A 23,099-nucleotide genomic window follows, 5' to 3' on the forward strand; every position below is an offset into this window, starting at 1 on the left:
TTATTTTTTGGGGATTTTTTATCTCCACTTTTTTAGAATTTTATGTCTTATTTTTTTGTCATTTTGATTTCAAAAAAGAATTATCTTTTTGAGTATTCTTCAGTACTAAGCCAATAAGTCATTGTCTCAAAATCAAACATAATTTACCTTTTTTTTTCGACCTCTCGACCTCTCATGGCTGAGCACGTGCATTTATTATTTTATTTTTTTGTTATCCTAAACTACTTCAAAAATTTAATATACTTTTCAAGAAAAATATATCTTAAATCAAGTGCTTAATGCTTCGCAACGTGACACGTACACACAATCATAGCAGGGCACTAATAGAATCAGTGACTCTACTAGTGTGCTTGAATATATTAATGGAAAATGATTCTACTTCATCTTGACACCTCGGCATTTCTTGTATAGAATAATGTTTAGTTATGGAAAGTGTAAACAAGTTTTAAAAGCCATCAACACGCATATGAATGCTTTTGTTTCATCTATTGCGGTTAAAACTATCAGGAAGTGATCTTTATATTATGTAGTGTTTCAAGGGTCCATTTATGTGCTAGCGATATTGAAATCAAAGGATCTTTTGTACGACATCCTTTAGTGCATTCTTGTTCAAACTGTGAACAAAAGCACATTCGCTGAATTTTTTAAGAAGTGTCAGGAACCGCATATAGCGATCTTGACTTGCCGTGTGTAGTTTCGGACGTGGTTTACCACCAAGATGTTCTGTGGAAAGCCTAAACACTAATCGCTTGAGACCAATAGTCTAAATTGAGCTCTGAATCACTTGTAATGACATGAGTACGTCATAAAACCTAATGTACCCTGTCTAGACCTAGCAATGGAGTCAAATTATATGCCAAAACCTAAAATTTTCACCCAGCTCAACAACGAAGCATTGGATCTAGAAATGGTAAAACGGTCAAATGGAAAAAGAGCTTTGAAAATTTGACATGTTCTGGTAATTGAAGCCAACGCTCATCCATTTAGGCCTCTGATGCCATTTTTCCAGATCCTTACATGCATCGGAAACTTCATTTGTTAATGGAAGCTTTACATGCATATATTGGAAGTTTTGTCCAATGTAACACCATTAAATAATCATTCAGAACTCGATATTGTAACAAAAACTTACAAAAAGTATGCAAAATTAAATAAGAACTATTCCAATATTGCAAGTTTAATTTGAAATGTCTTTTTTTGTGCTTTCCTTTGAGGCATCAACGTTCAATTTCTTTGCCATTTAAAAATGCAAACTTTAACATTTTTTTCTTTCCAAATTAATAGCTTTGCCCAATCAGTTCAACAAACTGAAAGCAACAAGAAAAAAATTTATCGACAAGAAAAGTTCTCATCATGTAATTTCCATAATAGTTTCCGACAAAAGAAACGAACAGACAAAATACATTGAAAATTGAAGTTTGAACAAATGAAGAATGACTATGGAAGAACAAAATCGATTTTCAGATGACACAAAAATTTGCATATAGAAATTAGAAGAAGAAATGCCTCAAAACAAAAAAGGATTACCAAGATACGAGATTTAGGTTACATTACAGTAGAAATCTTCAAATTGGGACACAAAAACTCATCATTCATATGATTTTTCCCTTTTTTTTTGGGTATGTCTTAAAGCACAAAGCACCACTCTTTAAGAATTTTATTTTCCTAGAAAAAGCTATTCGGACAGAAAATTAAAAATTATTGTATGAGATAACGGAGAAGGAAACGAAATATATCTGCTTATCTTTGGATTTTATTTACATTATTTTTTTCGCTTCCAACATAGACTTTTATGATGATAAAGTTGATGAAAGGGGAAACTTGAAAATTGTTTTATATAAGTCATGATGGGGAAAATTTGTGGGAAATGCAAAAGAAAAGCGACAGACTTTGAAGTCCTTTCCTGCATCATTTCTATTCTTTATTTAGCACAAAAAAATAAAAAAAGAGTTAAATATATTTAATTTAAGAAAATGCAAATTAAACAATGAAAAGTGAGGGAGTGAGTGAGAGACATTGAATGAGAAAGTAAAGAGAAGTAAGAAGATTTTTAAATTAAATTTAAGTTTCTCATTTGTGTATGTTTTGTTTCCATTCGCTTATTAAATTATTCAGCAGAATTTAAAAATGCTTGTCGAGGCGGCTATGAGTAGGAGGAGGATACTAATTGAAACTGGCAGACTACTTGACGATCTTGACGATGCAACAACTTTAACCCAACTCATGTCAAAACCAATCGACTCTCTCGATAGTGGCAATTCTGTTGGATCGCTCATCTCCTCCGGACATGTCAAATTCGAGGGCTTTAATTGCATTAGCCTTACTGTTTTACCATCTGGCTCATCATCGTAATATTCCGGTTCATCCTCTTCAACATGCATGTTTGGATGCTCAATAGTGTTATGGTCAATCCTATTTGTCTTGTGGTATGGATCCTTTGGCTTTTTTAGTAAACATTCAATATCGTCAAGTGCGGTTCGAAGGTCTTCATTTTTTGTCTGATTCTTCAATTCGATTAGCCACGTCATTCGACAGTCACAGATGAAATCATTTTCTGTTTTGAGAAAAAAAAGAGAAAAAATAAAATTAAGCTCGAGATTACAAATGCATATATGAATATCAAAGTAAGGCTTCTTTCATGAAAAAATTCCTTTCATGTGAACCTTTTCCTTCCTTCCCCAAAAAAAATTGTTATGATGATGAGAATTAAAATTTATAACTCATGAATTTTAAGCACGCATCACATTCATTCTCACACTGATTTCATTTTATTTTCCGTTATTATGAATTTAATTTACACTCTTTACCCAAAAATTAGGCTTTAATTAAGTTCAAACTTTGCATTTGAGTCTCACGAGAATTTTCTGGTGAGATGAAATGTGCGAAAAAAAAGCAGGCAGCAACGTGGAGACTGTGGTGTAGGTTAGGGAGGGGGTGGCACAAAAAAAAGTAATTTTAATTAAAATGAAGCAAAAAAGTTTTGCTTAATGATAACCAAAAAAATCTGTCTATACTTTAATGAAACATTTTTATGGGGCTTTATTGACATAAATAAAACAGCGAAATGAGCAGCCAATACAACAACATAGACAGTTCCAATGAGATGCGGTTTCGAAATTAATTAATTATCTTTTTCAAGGAATAAAATTTTGTATTTAAATTATATCTTCTTCTTACTGTGCTGCTTGTGTTTTTTTGGGAAAAAGCTGAAAATGGCGTTGTGTTTATGTAATGACTTTAGCGCTTTTGGTAAGTTTAGTGTGGATTCATGTTGTCTTAACGGAATCTAAATTTAGAAGGAGTGTAAATAAGCTCAGCATGTATTCTAGTTGTAATTTTGAAATCGTATTGGACTTGCTGAATAAATAAGCAAAAGTTATGTCCATTGCATGTTATTTTTGGAAACTCTGTTATTAACATGAAGGACTTACTTAGAGGCATTTCTGAGAATTCTAAGTAGAAAGGTTTAACTTGTGTTTCTAAGAGCTTAGGGGGTTTAGAAAGTCAATCAAGTTCGAGCAAGGTCGAGTTTTATGAATTTTGGGCGTTAATACTTTCTTGTTAAATTAGAGAATTAAGCTGCTGTTTGCGTCTGACTCATTCTGAAATTATTAGATTTGACAGATTATTAGATTTGAAAGAGCATTTAGATTCGGAAGATTAGTAAGAAGAAGGCTCCAAATTCTAATTAAATTTCTAATCAAATGGATTTGAAATCTACGTTTTTCGGCGAAGTTTAGCTACTAATTTTAAAAATTGAACAATATTTGCTGTTTTTAGATTAGAAAATCACAAGTCGATTGCTAGATCCAAAATGTACCACCAAGCTGACGTGTTTTTGGAACGATGTCGTATTTAAACCGAATCTGGCTCCAAGTCAGAGTGGAGTTCCTATCTAGATTTTTGGAGCAATCAACTGATCTGTGATGTTTTTAAGAGTTTTTAAGTTCCTAACTCAAAATTCAAAGGTCTAAATGTGAAAATTTCTCTCAAATCCAATTTTACTTAATTATTTTCTTTAAATCTTATTTTATGGATGGCAAGCTATCACACAGGTGCCCCAATAATTCATGGAAAGACGATGTCGACAGAGATGGTGATACACTTGGTATTTGCAAGTGGTTGCCAGCGAAAGATCCAGCTTCAGACGTAAACCAAATGAGGCCATGGATCACAATTGATCTGTACTACCAGCTAAATAAGTAAGCAAGTACTTGATAATATAAAACTTCGTCATAGAAGTCACTAAATTAAAATATTGTATAGAATTCATAGACAGTCATTAGAAAGCAGACAATATTCCAACGTAATCTCAATTACTCTTTTTGAATAGAAAAGTGCTTGAATAAAATTGATAATGAAAGTTTTCCAATTTCAAAATGAAACCAGAGGAGCTACTGTCATTGAAAGGAAAAGAAAAGCAAAAATAAATTTATGAGTAAATTAAATTTTGTTGAGAATATTTTTTTATTTTTATTTTATTTTCACTCAAAAGTGAGTACACGAGGGTATTAAATAAATTTTGCTCGTGCTATATGAAAAATTATATCATACAATCTAATCCCGAGTGTATTAAAATAATTTATATCAATTACGCTTGAGGAAAGTAAAGCGCATATGTGCGAATGGCGAAGTAATGAACATCAAAGTAAGTACAATACCCCCCGTATTTCCAGTGAAACAAACTTTTTCTCGTGTGATTTTTATATGAATGTTTAATTAAATTAAATTCTCGGGTGTACAAAAGTATAATTATGAACCGTTTAAGAGTGGCTCATGAGATGTCTTAAATGAAGAAACAAGCAGAAACTTCTGATTGTCATAAAAATTTACTTTTCAAAAACTTGAAATTAAAAAACACTTGACGTGCTTAATGAAAATTAAGGATGGAATTTTCAGAAAATACTCGGTATTGTGGGTGACATTACTAAGCATATTATTTACTAAAAATGCGAAGACGAGAACAAATATTTTCCCTCAACTTTATTTCTTATTTCATATTTTTCTTGCTTCTCTCTTCTGCTTATACAAAAATGTCAAGACCTTCACTCAGAAGTAATTAGTTTTCAAAAGAAGAAAAAATTTGTATGATGAGACTGTCTACCAGAAGTCATCAGATGATTAGGTGATGTAAATCAAGGGGGAATCTTTTGCAGAGTTGGGGATCTTTCTCGGATTATTTACACTTATTTTTGGGGAATTTCTGTACACTGCTGAATAATCCAGCATCTTAAAATAATTACTCAAGAATTTTGTCAGCTAAATGCACATCAAAATCCTAATTCCATTGAGATTTCCATCAATTTCACAACATCTCCTCATAAATCATTCACATTAATCAAATAATAACCTGTAGTATATACTTCATAAATGACGAATATAATAACAAGAAGATGATGAGCATTATCGTGAAACCGAGAATAAATGATATGGGCGTTATGGTTGAAATGCCTTAAACTTAACGAAAATTGTTATGTCATTTACAATCACTTTTCACCATCACGCAAGTAATGTCAAGATAATCGTGTATAAGAGTGTAGTCAGGGGTGGTTTCTTGGGAAGCTTTTAAGAGTTAGTTTGAGATTATTTGGGTATGGGATCAGGGACTATGAAGGAGCATCCCTTACAGCAATATTGAACAAATTTTGTAATAGTTTGTGAGGAAAACTGGATGGAAATTGCCGTTAGCTGCATGACAATAGCAAATTTTTGCAAATCCAGATTTCTGAAATTTTGGAAGGTTTAATTTTAAATTGCTGGAAGAGACCCGGCAAACATCCTAAGATGTTCAGAAGTATTTGAGGGCTATCAAGGCTATTTGTGGTCTCTGAAATCTGGATAATAGAAAGAAATGAACCAAAGACAGCAAAATTATGAAAGTAAATCTCAACCTCCACTAAAAAACTTCCATTCATTCAGAACAAAAACCTTAATTCAATAGATTCTATACTACACTCCTGATCATAAAGATGGATATGTACATACATTAGAGGATAGAATTTCAGTCTTAATAAATATAAATGGGCATTAAAAGATTAGCTGAAATCAGGAAATGACAACCATTTTTTCTCATTCCGTATCTTATTTTTAGTTTGTATTAAGTCACAGAAGAAAAAAAAGTAATTATTGCTCGACATTCATTATATTTAATGGAAAATTGTCATTTCATCGTTAAAAGGGAATAAATAAGGCGAGCGCAAAAAATGAAGCAATTTACACCGAAAAGCGATTAAAATTATCCTGCCTCCGTCTACCACATAATTTTTTTTTTAAGTTCACACAATTAATTGACGCTGCTGATTATGACGCATTAAATCGTGATGGTACTTATTGCTAAAACCATCAACCAAATGTTGCGTTGGCGTTAGAGAAACGGAAGTCATAAATACCTATTACCCGCGTTTTATAAATCACCATTACATTTAACGCACCTGTTATGTCCAAAATGCTGTTCGTGTTATTCACCAAATTATCCATTAACGGCAAAATGTTGTTGTATGTTATTGTTTCTAATGAATTTTTCATCAGATTTAAATAAATCAGTGCTGGTACACCAGTAAAGAGGCCACGTTCTAACAATTTCAAATTGTTATTCTCCAAATTGAGTCGTTGTAGGTTATTTAAGCCATCAAATGCTCGTTCAGAAATTTTCTATATGAAAAAGAAAGGGGAGAAAAAAAGGAAAATTTATTGGTGAGAAAGAAACTACTTATCATCTCTGTATGCTAATTTTATATTCAACTTATGCAAAAAAGGAATGGTATATGCGATGAACAACTTTATATGTTATATAAGTTCATTTTTTCAACACTCTCACTCAGTTTTGTATCTCTATCGTATTTCACTTAGATCTAACTCCTTTACAATATTTTTTTTTGTGTTGGATATATGCAAAGTAGATACCTAATATATGCGTATAAAATATTTATATACAAGATTTTTTTTTTTATTATTTATTTGTCAATGAATTTGTAGGAATCAAGAAGTCATAAAAATGCAAATTTTTCACTTTTCATACAGCATTTTTTTCCCTTACTATTTTTGGAAAATTTATGATGTTTACTCTCAGAACTTTCCCGTGCGATATGACTATAAAGCCAAATGTAAAATAAAAGTTGAATTTAATTATCGAAATGTTTTTCAATGCCATAATATAATGCTGAAAAATTATTTATTAATATTTATGCTTGAATAAGTTTTGTATTTTTGGAATAATGCGAAATAAATAAGGGGACTAGTCAATATAAAGCAATCGAATTTTATGTAAATAAAATTCAGCATTCATTTTTCTCTGTCTTCATGACCATGAAAATAAAGAAGATAAATCATAAAAATTTATGATAAGGGTACGATAGTATGCGTCAAATTTATGGGTTAAGGAATAACAAAAATTCTATAAAAATAAAAAAAAGTTGACAAGTACAGTAACCTTGAGGAATATGATTGATATAACTTTAATTAAATTTTGAGTGAAAAGAAACTTTACAGCACAGATGAGGCATTTTTGCTTTATCATTAAAAAATTGTTTTTTTTCCATCCTTGCTTTAATTCCCCCTCATGAGAAATGAGAAAATATTTTAAAATAATTGAGTGTAGATAGATATGAAGCTATGTCGTGAATATACGCAGATTCCTTGCGGTATTGCAACGAGACATGCTTTTTTGTAATTACGTAAGAGCAAATTTCGAAGCATCATTTATCAAATGGATTATTTTTAGATTGCTTGTAGACACAACTGTCGGTGCTAAATATAGGCGTGTGCTAAGCATATGTGTGGGCTTATGTGGAGTCGTTTTACATCAACCAACGTGATTATGGCTATTACTTCTTGAAATTGAGTCTAGTCGAATTAGTTTCTTCGTTGTTTTTGATTAGCTTTTCAGTCACTACCAAGTCATGCTTAAATTGATTTGACTATTTTTAGTCCACTTCAAGATAAAAGTTTTTGATTATTTGATTCGGAACTTGAGTTTACAATATTTTTGAATTCTGAATAATGTCAGTATTTTTTCCTTTTTTACAGTCCATAATATGTACTAAGAACTAGATTCCGAGTGAGTAATAAAGGAGTGCGCAACCTATGTGTAGCGAACGATTTCAACATCAAACACCTAAAGGTTCTCGAGTCGAGACCAAGACCAAGACTTTCAATTCTCAATCGAAAATTATCGAGACCAAGTTTCGATTCGGCTTTGATTCTGATGTGGGTTTTGATTTCGATTTCGGTTTAGATATCGATTCCTGTATCGCTTTCAGTCTCGATCCCTAACTTTGTCTCGATCGCTAACTTGGTCTTGATCTCGGTATCGATATTGATCTCGGTCTTGGTCTTGATCCCGATCACGATCCCGGTCTTTGTCTCGATCCCAGTCTCGGTCTCGATTCCTTTCTCAGTCTCGATCTATCTGTCTCGATTTAGTCTCGACCTCGATTCGGCTTTCTCTTGATTTCGAAAATTTCAGGAAACCCTAGTCATATCTGAGATTTCTCATAGCACACCAGTGTGTCACACACAACAGTGTGTCACGGCACACATGTTACACATCAGTAATCTAATAGAAACCCATCTTTAAAGTTCTTTCAACCAAAATAAAGTATGACATCCTTTCAATCTGTTCAAAAATAAAACTTATGCTGATTGAAACGAATTAAGATTCCTTTTGCTGAAAATCAAAGAATTTTCTAGCTCAAAAGTCAGAAGAGATATAAAAAAAAAAAAAAACTTATCCCGACTGAGATCTGAATTAATCAAGTAAACAACAAACAGTTTTAATTCGAAAAACTTTTTAAATACGACTTTTTTTACGATGAATGAATTTTGTCTTTCAAAAAAATAAAAAAAGGAAGTAGAAGAGAAGAGAAGTAAGAAGAGGAAAAGTTTTCTTTATTCCAGTCAAATGAAAAGATTGCATGCGAAAAAAAATTTCTTTTCTTGTTGCTTATGCTGAATGAAATTGAGATGAATTTTCTTCTTTTATCATGATAAATTTAATTAGAAAAAATCCGTATACTTCTTTCTCATCTCCTTTTCCTTCATTTCCATTTTTTTATTCTTCCTCTCCTTAGCTTTCTCTTTCCCTTCAACAATCCACACAATAATATAATGTGCATGAGGGAAAAGACAAAAAAAAAGAAGTAAAATATTTCGTTGAAATGAAAAATTTTTCACAATTTAACAAAAAAAAAACTCACAGGAAAGACTGCAGCATAACCATTTCAAATAAAATAAGCAATCAAGTAAATTATGCAGAAGGAAGAAGATGGGAAGTGATTTTACAATTCAAATTATCTTTGACTAATTGAAGCATTACTAGACAGATTTAATCAAACAATGAATTATTCTCACTTCTATGATTCCATCGTTCCTTTATGTTATACAATTAATGGAATTTCCTGTTCCCGTACTTTTTTTTATGCATTAAAAGATTTGTTTACTTTTTTTCACATGAAATTTACATCAATCTTGCTTTTGCTAGATTAAAAATATTTTAAATGTAAATTCTTGTACTGCCCATCGGCTCTGTGTACGGATCAGAATTTTATATACATATTTGAATATTTAATTGTTGCACAAAAGTATCGATGCTAATTGTTTGCAGAATTCATGAAAAAATGTGTTGCAAAAAAATTACAAATCGGGTAAAGAAGCAATTTCAAGGTATTGTAAATAGCTTAAAGTCTATGTTGGACTTTTGAAAATTAATTAAATTTGAATAAAAAAGTTTTTGAACAAAGAAAAAGGCTTTGATAGGCCTAAAGCATGAATCTTTAAATTCGGTTAATGTTACTTGATTATACAATAATTAATTAATTTGTGAATCCTAAATAAGTAAGCTGAAAAACAATCAGTGGTTATTTTAATGGCTTAGTAGTTAAAGGAATGTAAATTTTGGATGTTTTTCTATTCCAGAGTTTCCCAAATTTACTTCATGCCCTCTGCAGTATAGTGATATACCAAAGCTTTACCTTGGTTTTAAACAAAACATTGAGCTTTTCAGATCATTGAGATACTAAGCTATGGTCAGCATTTTATTGAATAGGGCATTAGGGTGCGCCAGACCACCGTACTTAGTAGACCAGATTCTCTATCTTAGGATCAAAATCACTCCATTAATGTCATTACTGTCTTTATCCTAAAAAAAAGCTGTTAGCCACATTTCTCTAGATATAATTTCATTACGTATATGGTTAGGTCCCATATTTCTGGTCCCCACTATTCCGGGACCAAACTAAAATGATTAAAAATTTCACATTAATTTAACCACTCCTAATATTCTCTTAAATATAGTAAATTAATATCAAATAAACTTTATATAACAGTACTACTGATTAGTCAAAGAATGATCGTAATTAAATGTATATAAAGTCACAAAGCTCGTTGAATCTTGACATCTTTTATTTAAGAGAAAGAATTTTAATTCCTCATTCTTTTTCGCTAACAATAAAACTTTTAATTTTTGATTGAAATGATTCACAAAAATTTTTGAATGTTTGCTTAAAACTTTAAGACAGTGATGCTGTTTCTCAGACAGTGATCTTTGTGGCAGGGTTGTTCAATGTTCGGTGATTAAAATTCTTACTCATAGTCAGTGTTGTGCTTTTTTAAACCATGTCACGGTTTTTTGAGGATACTCAACAGTGCTTGAAGCTGACATACTTGAAGTCGACTAGACACATCTCATACCCAGTCGACTTCGAATCGACTTAAAGTTGATTAATAAAGTCAAATCGACTCGATTTCGTGGTCTAATACTCATGTGCATGCTCCTTGTTTGTTCGGGAAATCAGTGCCTCTTCTTCAAAAATTCTAAACACTCCCCTATTTAATTCTAGCACCCCAATCAAGTGTAATATACATTTCAATGCACAACCAATCTAAATCTCACGTCAAGAATGATTATCTATAATTTGCATAACTTCCGATTGACAACACTGCCTTTAAGCTCTCTTTTAATTAAAAGATGAAGTTTCTCGATTCATTCTCATTCAAAGTACACCCCAAGAAGTTTTTTTTAATACTCTTAAACAAGACAATAATCCAAAGAAAATTCAACTATTTTTGCATCCGCAATATTTCACTTTCAAGGATTAATGTAAATCAAGGAAGCAAGCGAAATAGCGGGACATAAAAAGAAGATAAAAAGAAGAAAAAAAACGCTATAATACAAAACAATTAAAAAGCATTTAAACAACTTCCGCATCTAAATTAGCAAGAATAAAAAAAAAGGAGATCACTTTTGAGGAAAGAAAATGAAGGAATAAGTAGAGTAAAAAGAAAAAATACTTAATCATCATAATTGAAATGAGAAAGTTTTAATTTCATTGCAATAAATAATTTCCCATCCTTTTTTTCATCCACAGAAGCACAAAACTGAGAGAGAGTGAGAGAGAGAGATAACTCAAAGGATGAGATAACTGTTAAAACTTTATTATTGCACATTTCATGATGAGAAATAAAGTTGCGGAAAACCAAATTAATGAATAGGATAAAAAAAGTAAATAAAGTAAAGTAAAGTACTTACATCAATCTGATTATGCTCCAATTCCAATTCTTGTAAGCTCCACAATTCGGCAAATACAGTATCACCGATAATGCTGAGTTTATTATGACTCAAATTCAATACTTTTAAATTCCCCAGTCCCTTGAATATACCGCGTGTCAATTTATTGATACTGTTATTGCATAACAACAATTCACTTAATTTCACTAATGCTTCAAACGTGTCATCTTGTATCACATCCAATAAGTTATGATCAAAATTGAGTCGATTTAAATTTTGTAAATTCACAAATGCCCGACGATTTATATCCTTAAGTTCATTTCGCTCTAAATTGATTTCATGTAAGTGTGGATGATTTGCGAATGCATTCTGACCAATGACTTTTAAGCGGTTATTTGCCAATGAAATATTCATTAATTGTGTTAGATTTCCAAATGCATATCCGTATATTTCGTCGATATGCCCGTATTCAATATTTATCGTTCGCAAATGTTTCAATGGCTGAAGAATATCAGTTGGCACAAACGTTAAATTACCATTTGCAAATACTGAAAACTTTAAATGCTGCAACTGAGTTTGTGAGTTAAATGCTAACCACTGTTGATCCTTGCGTGTTATGTTCTGACTAATAATCCAACAGTCGGCTGTAATGAACATTATAAAGTAATTAATTAATTTTCATCTGATAATTATTTTAGTAACAAAATAGTTTGTGTGTCACGTAACGACGCTTTTCAAGTGTGAACAATCAAGTCATGTACTTTCGGGATATAATTCTATTGCCATAATGTCGTGGTAAAATGTAATTGATGATTACGATTAGTTTTTGGGGGCTTGAGTTATTCAGTTTTTGGAATATTGGTAATCCACAGTTTCAAATATACTTGATTAGTGCCAGAAGTGGCCATGTAATTAAGTATTGAATAGTTTTAAAGTCGATTGTACAGTTTTGGATGTTCTTGCTTGAAATTATGAATGAAGAACAAGATCTAATTTTTAGGGGTATTTCCATTCTCTCCAAGACAATTTTAAAGAAGGCTTCAAGGGAAGTCTAGAAAATTGATCATAGGCTAGCTTGCACATGGATACACACATCATGGTGACGTCAGGACATCATCGAATCTTGTCATTTACACATAGACATGAAAACATCTTACAGACTCGAATGTGCTGCTCAAGACGCTTGCCTAGTTGCAAAGCATTCACCCCTTCTTGTTAATAGACTTTAATAGATTTCTCGGTAGTATACTTTGAGGGTACATATGAAACTATAATTAGTAAAAATTCATAACATGAACCCCCCTTACTCTACCAATTCAGCAACCATCAAAGCCTCATTTACAGTTTTACAATATTCAAATTTATATGTAAAGTCTATGAATAATTAAATTTTAAACATTAAATTACATTCATGCAAACTATAAACCGCAAAATAAATTTAATTAGAAACAGACCTTTTTGAGCTTTAATGCTTTCATCATCCGGTGTACAGTGGCAAAGGAAGGAAAGCGTGCGATCCTTTTGCACAAACTTAATACTCCTTGTTGTTGAATTGTTAATTGCGGTTGTATGCTTTGTTGTGATCCAATTGACTTTTCCTGTTTTCGCTCCTTACTCTCATAGCGACTTTCAATTGGACTAACTATGCACAAGACCAATAGGATCAAAGCAATTTTCTGATATGTATTTGATGACATTTCTCTATATTTCTTTAGCATTTAAATAACAATATAAAAGATTATTTTCTTATTTGTCTTATTATCTATCGAGTAATATATATGCTCATATGCTATGTATTTATATCGTATGTATATCTATATCCTCATATGACAATTCCTTTTTCTGTCTATTTTCCCCTCGTTTTTCCTTCTTATTGACTATTTTGTGTCTAGATCAACTCCTTGTCTTGTGGTAATATCGCCAATGATGATATCTTTCCTGCCAATACTATTCTTTCATTTATTTTGCAATAGATATATGCCAAGCTACTCAGAAGAACTGTAAAGAAATAAAACAAGAAAAAAAATTGATTAGATCTAGGATCAAATTGGATTCTAAAGTGAGCATGCGAATTAAATAGTAAAAAAGAACTTTGTGACTGTCGTCCAGTGGCGTAGATAGGATAATTCCAACCAAAAGAATACCCCAACCGTCGTCAACATAAATTCAAGATTTATATCTACAAAATTGTCATGTCATTGGCACTTGCAACATATGCTGTTCAGTCATAAATAATATCAGATGGTAATAATTTGGAGCTATTAAATGGATTTAAGCATTAAGTGCAGCTCGGACATAAAAGTTTTTCATTTTTGTAATAAAATATGCAATTTTATTAGAAAACATTGTAGAATGAATATTATGCTTGATTCCCGAATAGCGGCATGCAGTCCCAGGTTGGGATCCTTGCAGGAAAAGAGGGTACTCTTAAGATTCAGAGTATGTTGCTCATGAGCATGCTCATCTAGTATATTTAAGGTGAGCAAGTTCTCGTTGCCTGTTAGTTGGGGTGCCTCTGACTTGATGTCGGATTCGATTTCAATCCGGGCCGAGACACATCGCCATGTTGCCGAGTGAAGCATTGACCGAATTATAATATTTGCAGGTCTATTCATGATATTTCATACCTTAAAACTATTCAAGACTTTAAATTTGAAATTTAAATATTAATAAAATCCAAAAAGTTACAAACTATGTTAGCCTGTAGTCCCCAAGCTTCTATCCGCATAACATAGTCATTATTCAACAATAATTTAACCCTCATTCAACTAATTTTAAGTTTCTAAAGCCAAAAAAAAAATTCCCCGAAGCGCCATTTAATATTTGAAACGTATATCCGTGATAAATAGTGACCCCATACGTCTCAATTATGAATGTGCTAAACAATAATCCCTTTTTATTATTGACAAAATTCGCATGAAAATTTTCAACATGATAGCATAATAAAAGATTCATCTATAAAGTTTAATATAATGAAAATATTCATATTTATTAGATATATCAAAATGAGAAATATGCAAAACATTTCATGCTGAAAACTTTTTTTTTTGTTGCTACTCTTGAACTTTTAATGCAGAATTTTTACTCGCAATTTTTATGAAAAGCAAACTGTTTACATAAAACTTTTTTTTTTTGAAAGCTATCCGAGTGTATATCTCATGTTACGTATTGTAGAGCAGAAATGTGTTCATGGAAAAGCGATTCCACACGAGAGGAACTTTCAGGAAAATCTTTTTTATTATTTTTGATTGAACCGGAAAAAATTTGTAAAAAAATTTTCCTGTAAAATCATTGAATATTCACAACCTTTTGATTTTGAAAAACAATCTGAACTTCAGCATTAAATTGAACAGAAAAAGTTCTCGATTACATATTTCCATGTGGATTCTCCCCAATAATATACAACATTTTCATATCAAGATAACAAAATAAAGAGGAAAAATTGAGATATTTGATATCATCAAATGAAAATTGAATAGAATATAAAACTTTGCTCTTAGCAAATTATCTGATGAATAGAAATATTTATAGTGTAATGGGAAGAAGAATCACGTGAAATCATGATAGACAGAGAAATATCAGTTATCAACATTTTTTTTTCTGCTTCATCTCAATTCTGTTTCCGCTCATAAAAAAACTTTTTCCTTTTATATCAACAACTTTTTTGTGGGATCAACTGGATATGATGTCTATCAATGTATTGAATCACTGTTTAGAGCTTTATTGGTTCGATTGTATAGAATCATATTTTAGTGACATTAAAAATGAATTAATAAGGTTTGATTTACTTTTACAATCCACTTATGTTAGAACTATAGTACATCTAGTAATTTGGATTCCTAACAGACAAAAAACAAGAACATCCTCAATTATAGTAACCAATTTGTTCATTGTATATTAAGTGCTATTACTAGTCTTAAGCCTGAGATTGATGGCAATCACGTTCTTGGCTATCACACCTGATTCCATCATTTACTTCTGATTTACAGAAGGAAACGCCCTCATAATTTCAAAGTGTTTCATAAAAAATGCATAAAATCAAAGTAGACAGAAATATAAAGCCAGACATAAAAGTCAGTTCTCATTTCCTATTCTCATACATCTCTTATCAGAGAATCACAATTTCTTATAAGACACTATATTGGGGGATTAAGGTAGCCGAGAATTGACCAATTGGAAGTGAATGCTTCTCGAGGTATCCCCTGACACCAGCCAAGCAATTTGGCGAGATAAGAACGTTAATAGAGAGTAAATGTTTATCCCAACCACCGTATCCTAATGATGGCTGCCCTACAATCTGACTAGATGGTGATAAAACTAATGGTACCATCTAGTCATATACAGAAGGCAATATAAGATAAACAGGACAAAGCACTAAACTAGAGATGTCATAGACCACTGTCAAATTGCAATTCATGATTATTTTCTAATATGTACGCATGTTGAAACAATCTTCAATTTTAGACGTCATAAGCAAACGAATCCCTCTTTTGTCTTCATTCTTTTCTTCAGAAAAAACACAGAAATGAATGGGAAAAAAGATGAAATCGATCAATGAATTTATCGCAAACAGAGGTTTAAGTAAAATAAAGTGGCGTTATTGATGAGAAAGCATAAGCTTTTTATAACAATAATAACAACAACAGAAGCATCATCAGAAGAAAGGAAGCAACACAAAAAAAAATTTCATTAATTTCGTTCATTGGTTCCACCATGTATACACGTTAAAGCAACACACAGCATTCAAACAATCTCGTTCACTCACTTTGTTATTTAGGCGCAGTACTTCATTATATTCAAACAAATTGAATAATAAATCAATATCAAAAAAAAGTGAGTGTATATACACTCACTCATCGCAACAATGTATATAGATTCTCGCACTGAAAAAACTTTAAGCATCCCCTGACTCATTATTATTCAGAGCTTAAAAAATTGTGAATAAAAAATTATTTTTAATGGTAAAAGCCAACTCAACGGAGGTTGGAGTGGGAGCAGGAAGGCGAGTGTTGTGAAAAAAATAAAGTGAGTTTAAGGCAGCCAATGTATGTCAACTAGTATAACATAAAACATTATCATCATTATTCAATGAATAAAGTAAGCAACATGACTAACAGTAGACTTTCCCAAAAAAATTGAGAGACCGGATATTTTGGGGGTGAAAAATATACATAAAATTTTCAATCACCGACACTGACTTTAAATTGATTCCGCAAACATGCCCACACTACTCAGCTTCAAAAATATAACCACTCATCGACAAAAAAACAATTTGCTTTTAATGTGCTCGCGACAAAGCTTTATTAAAATTTAATTTATTCATGAATAATTTCAGTCATCTCTTCCGCGCGAGCTTTCCCTTTCTTTTGTGTTATTTTATTTTTCTCTGCCAATTTTTATTTTTATATCTCATGGGGGCTGTATACAATAAATCTTTGAAAGTGATTCTCATAACATGATAATGTTCTTAATATTCAGAACTTTAACGGAAATAAAAATTTTTCTTTTTTGTCGATTTCGGCGATTATTTATATGAATGTAATTATGTTTGTGTTTGAGATAGGTTGTCATGTGTGCATCTGAGACTGAAATTCTTGAGGGTAACAAAATTATTACGAGCGAATTGAGTTAATAAATATGCTAGACTTCTTGTTACTTTTGTACTTTGTTATTGTCAAGGACACATTTCTTTTGAATTATTGATTTTTTTTACTGGTTTAGAGGCAGATTTCCCTCCGGTGTTGGTATGGTAGAGTAAATATTTACCACTTTGCTATACTAAGTGAGCTACTGTATTGTTCCAGTGGTTTGATTACATTGTACGTGAGAAAATGGGTTCAGCACTTAAGTCAACGTATATTCCTCATGACTATTGAGAATTAAATGTCACAGTGGATAAACTTCTTTGGTTTTTGAGACAAACTATAAATTTAATTGTGTAGTTTTATGTGTTTTAAACCCTGCAAACAGAAATGCAATTCGACGGCAATCTGCGGAAAGCAAGCCAAAAATCATCAACCATTGACAGTCAATGACGGCCTGTCGCCGCTAGTCACCGTAACACCTTTAACCAGCAGCCTGCCGATTGTGAAAGACAAAAATTGACCAAATCCAGCCGACTCTGTTTGATAAACTTTTAATACACAGCGCGGATTATAGTATGAGAATCATTTTTATCAACCTGATCCACTCACATATAGGAATTCATGATTTTCAATTTTAATGAAAATTCATCACAACAAATTCAAGTTCTGCCTATTGAATGCAATGCTTGTAAAATACAATAATCACCAAATTTTGCACTTTCACTGGATATTCTCAGTACTATCTTCTTAATCTAATAGTATCATTTTAATCACAAAACAATAACAATCTCTGGTCACACTTTATACTCAATATCCTACTATATCATTAAAATTATAGCAATAAATGTTGTACATCACAAATTTACAACCTTAACAAAATCAACTAATCTCGTGTTATATCTATACTCAAAATTAAAACAGGATTATCAACACCGAAACTAGATTTTGCTTATCGAACACAAACCATAATGCATAAATTAAATGAAATCAATGCATGACTGCATGTCAAGTGCACAGTATATATATAAATTATTTTGCATAAAACCAGATCCTCAAAAACAAATTAGTTTGACTTGAACTGTGCAATAAATAATTTACAAGTTAACACTTCAAAATGCTGTTGAAAACTAATTTTCTTGAGAAGTCCTACAGTCAAGAATATCGAAGTGTTTTTGTCAGTCATCTCACTGGCAGTAGCTACCTGAGAAGATACTTTATAAATATATATAGATATACAATGGACTACATTATACGTGTATTAGAGTGAGTTTGTAGTGAAATGATCCCAAAGAGATCCTTTTCGATACGATGATGAAATGTGCAATGAATGAAAATTGAGAAATTGTTGTGTGCTTTATTGACCTCCTTGTGAACAGTAGAATATCCTGTTAAATACAAATGGAACGATGAGAATAGAAAAGCAGAGGAACTAATGCCTTTTTTTTGCAAACAATTCTCACAGCTCAATTCCTTTATATTCCCATTCTCTCTCTCCTTTTTACTTCAAATTTTTTACCTCATTTTTTCTACTTCTGTTGTGTGCCTTTCATGTTTCTTTGGCACCTGCTCAAGAGCATTGTAATGTTTCTTATTGTTATGTTAAATATGTAGAAATGGATTTTCTTCAATGTGTATAATTCTGAATGTTTTATTCCCTGTTGTAAAATTCTTCTTTTACTTTCGCATGCTATCTCGATATATATATATTTATTTCAAAACTCCTCAACCATACACAGCAACCAAGGATTATTCCTCATTCGCTTCTATTAAATTCCATCCCCCACTTTTCGATGCTCATAGAAGATATAAGTGGATGAGGAAGCAAAGAAAAAGGTAATTCAAGATACAAAAAAAAAACATCAAATTACTTTTGTGCATAAAAAATTTAAAAGAACAATTTTTTTTTTGTGCTTCCCTTTTTTCAACTACGATAAAATATCTAATGGAAAATGCTCTTGTTGTTGAGAGTAAAACAATGAGTGTAGAGTTTTTCAAAATTAGTTCATTTTAAAAAAGTTGATACTGTTACTGGCTGTTAATGAAATAGATGAAGTAGCATAATATATATCTTACTTATTTATAGTGTAATATTTTTTTGTGCACAACGTTTTTCATCATGATTTTAATTTATTTTTTACCCACATATGAATTTGCACATTGGTGTGAAGTGTATGTTAAAAGTAGGAAATTTTCAACTTTTTCTATTAAATTGTTTTTATGCAATTTTAAAAAATATAAAAACATAAATTTGATGCGGTATGTTACGAAATAAGAACTTCAAACTGTATACTCATTAAAGATAGAAATCCTTAAAATTTGCTGAAATTTTGTTGAAGAATTGATAAAAAGAATTTTAAATTTATTATATTATGCGATTAGTAGTCAGACTAGAGAGATGAGGGCCCAAGAAAAAGTATCATGATTTTATGGTCTAATATGCCTTACTTGACAAGAGAAATTTTTCGTAAATTCACATCCCGTTCAAGAGAGATTGAGGATATTCACTTATTACGTTACGCAAATAAACGAATTTTTAGACTCCTATCACCCCTCGCAATTTCTTCCTTATTTCAAAAGTATAAAAGTACAAAAAAATAATATTTTATTCAATCTGTTGCATAATCGCAGTTTCCTCCTTTTATTCAAACTTAATAAGCAGAACTTAAAGTCGACTGGAGAAGTCAACTCGAGTCAATTCGACTACATATAAAATTCAAAGCGATTTCGAGCTCTACTACTAAGTAAATGACTAGGGCTCTCTAATAACTCGATTTCGATCAGAGCTCAAAATTGAATTGGATTTTATATCGAAAAGTCAACTCAATTTTATTCAAAATTCGAGTCTATTTCGAGCTCTGGTTTCGACATATTCTTGATATCAACATGAGGATCGAGACTATTAGGAAATTATTCGAAATTTTGCTCTCGAACAAATCACGACAAATCTTGAGACCGAAGACTTAGAAATCTTTGACTCGGTTTTAAGAATTCTCTTTTTCGACTGCAGTTGTTAAATTTGTTCTCAAAAATTCTAGTTAATTAAAGAAATTATATTGTCAATTAGAAATTTGAATATCATAATTTCTTCAATTCTAATTCAATTCTAATTCATATGACAAGCATCGATAATTCAAATATCTCAATTATATGCAACTTAACCTTGCATCCCGATTAGTTCCATTTATATCTCATCTTGATCATAAATAGTTGATTATTAAATTTTAAACGAAGACAAAAAAAGTTCCAACTTTTAGAGAAAATTAAAAGAATTATGAAATTTTTATATCCAAGAAAGTTTAAAAAGTGACATTTAGTTCTTTAGTATTGGAACATCTTGAATGCAGATAAAAAAACTAATCCCATAAAACAAAACTTAAACTTTAATCAGCATTCGGAGCATTGAATTAGGTCAGCACAAAAGACTTTTTTCAATGTTCCTTAAAGATCCTTCCTATCTCAATTTTTTAAAGTTTTGCATAAAAGAAGTAGAAATCAATGAAGAGAAACTTTAACAGTAATTATGTCCCATATATTATGTAGGTTTATGAAACTTGTTTTTAACAAAAAAAAAATTTGTAAACTTTTGAGGCAAAAACTATGTAGCAAAATAAAAAAGGTACACAATATAACGAGTTAGAAGAAAGAATTATGTAAATTAAATAAGGTTTAATGACATTAAATGTGATTATCTCAACTTTAAGGGTTTTATACGGTCGTAGTAGGAATATGTAATTTTTTTATGGGATGTGTATTAAGTATTTATACAGTAGGAAAGCCCGCATTTGTCATAAATTTGAGATCGCCCCTCAAAAGCCACAGAAACGATTCTTGAGAATCATAAAAAATCATTTATTATCATTTCGTGATATACATACATACGTATACATAGATAGATGTGTAACATTCTCCATATTCGTACATAGAGAGAAGAATTGAGAACCTAACAGAATTAATATAAATTGGATATGTGTGTAACTTTATCAGCACATAAAAATAAATTACTTCCATACCATACCACACCACAAACTTTATATCTTGTTGCCTTTTTATACCGTTTAATTTTGTTATTGTATAATCTTTCAACACATAATATAATTGAAATTTCACAACAAATTGTTGAGACTTTCTAGCATGAGTTTTAAGCTACTGACTGTAACGTCGTTGTTGTTACTGTTTTTAAAAATAAGGAAAATTCATTTCCAAAATATATCTATGTGTATACCCGGGTGTCTTAATGGACTTAATGGATTTACTGATAAGCATCGAGTGAGGAAGCGAAACAGAGTGAGATATAGGAAAAAGGGTTTTAAGTCATTTCACATCAACTTCTACTGGTTGACAAAATGAAATTTTTTTTTTCGTATTATTCTCGTTCAGTGCCCTTTTCAAGCGTACTTGCTGGAAACCGGAAGAGAATCTTTTGTTTTATGGTTTGGTCGACGCTTTGGCAGTCTGACTTGTTTTGGTTATTACTTGAAGAGCTCTTGCATCTTAAATTCATATTTTGAGGTTAAGTTGCTTATGATGCGTAAAATATACAGAATTGTGAGCTGGAGGCACTGCAATTATAGAATCTATTGTACCACATATTTTATTGGCTCTGTGCATTGCAATGACAAGAGCACGTCATAAAACGTCGTTTCCTTTAAATGCACTCAGTTGAAATTCGTGTGCGCAAGATTCAGACTAGAAATTTTTGTGGGAAATACCTTAGATGGACGCTTTCTCCATGACACCGGTGATAGTTTAGGTTGTACAACTCGGAGGCTAGTCCAATACTAGTAATTAAGCCATTCAAAAATCATTTAAAATTTGGCAGTGACCAAAATAATCCCTTCCAAATGCGCTTATTCAACCACGATGAACTCAACCTCATACAAGTCACCCTGAAGCGGCCAATGACACAAAAACCCTCCTCAAACTCTCGAGTGAGAGACATTTTAAAAAATTTATTTCATAAAAATCATTGCTGTCTGTTTTTGCTTTGTTTAGTACATCCGTTCAACAATGTTCACAACAAGTACAGTATATTGTATGAGAAGTATTAAAATATACCCTGAGAAAAGCTGAAACTGAAACCCATAAATTTTAAATCTTTTAATTCTCAAACAGGATTATTTTTTTTCGGTGCTGAGTCTTACTCATTCTACTCTTGTGTCGTGTTGTTATTAAATCCTACTTTGCTTGTTCTGTTGACAATTCTTTTTTGTTGTTGTTGCTTTTTGAATGACTATAATGCTTTGGGTGATAATATCGACATTAATTTTGATTGAATGTTTGCTTGTTGTGTGGAAATTTTAAAGCAAACTATTCAAAATCGGTCATGGATTATCCTTTTAGACGATTTTTCAACAGTTTGTTTTGTGTAGTCTCTGAATACAATGAACTCATTTTAAAATAAATGTCTTAACTGTTCCATCTGTTCATCTTATATTTGGCATTTATTTGACTTCATTTAATCCATATCACTTTTCTTAAGACTTTATGATCCCTAAATTTCCGCATAATGAAAATTATTTCGTATATCTTAATAAACAAAAAACTTTCTTATTTTGTCTTCATTGTCTTCTAAAAAGAAAAAGCCACTGAACGAGCTTCTTAAATTCATCGAATGAGCAGACACGACCAACGAAAGAAGACAAATTTGACACACTTGCAGTATGCATAACTTGGGGTAAAGAGTTTTATGTAATGTCCAGTAAATTTCTCACGAAATCACTTTTATTATACAAGGTGTGGCAGAATCCTGGGTAGAACACTACGAGGATTGTGTCTTGAAGATAACTTATGATTACAAATTTAATTTTTTTAAAGACCTGTAAATTAGATTTTACTAATCTGGGTTAATTGAATATCAGAGATTATACGAGCAGTTCATATATTATGTATTGTGTCTAAGAATATTTGAACTATGGAACAGTTGAGTACAAGAGACTTTACAGTGTTGTTCGAATTACGTAATAATTGAGTATTTATTGAAGGCTATTCAACTAAGAAGTCTATAGTAAAGC

At 31.3% G+C, this 23,099-nt stretch overlaps 1 pseudogene; it reads right to left on the reverse strand.

The window, feature by feature from the left end:
- Positions 1-678: 678 nt before the first annotated feature.
- On the reverse strand, positions 679-13,472 carry LOC139092934 (connectin-like; annotated as a pseudogene).
- Between the last annotated feature and the right edge of the window lie 9,627 nt (positions 13,473-23,099).

This window comes from Chironomus tepperi, unplaced genomic scaffold (genome assembly GCF_022539635.2).
Source record: "Chironomus tepperi strain 1889 unplaced genomic scaffold, CSIRO-AGI_Ctep_v1 contig_16, whole genome shotgun sequence".
Taxonomy (NCBI): Eukaryota; Metazoa; Arthropoda; class Insecta; order Diptera; family Chironomidae; genus Chironomus; species Chironomus tepperi.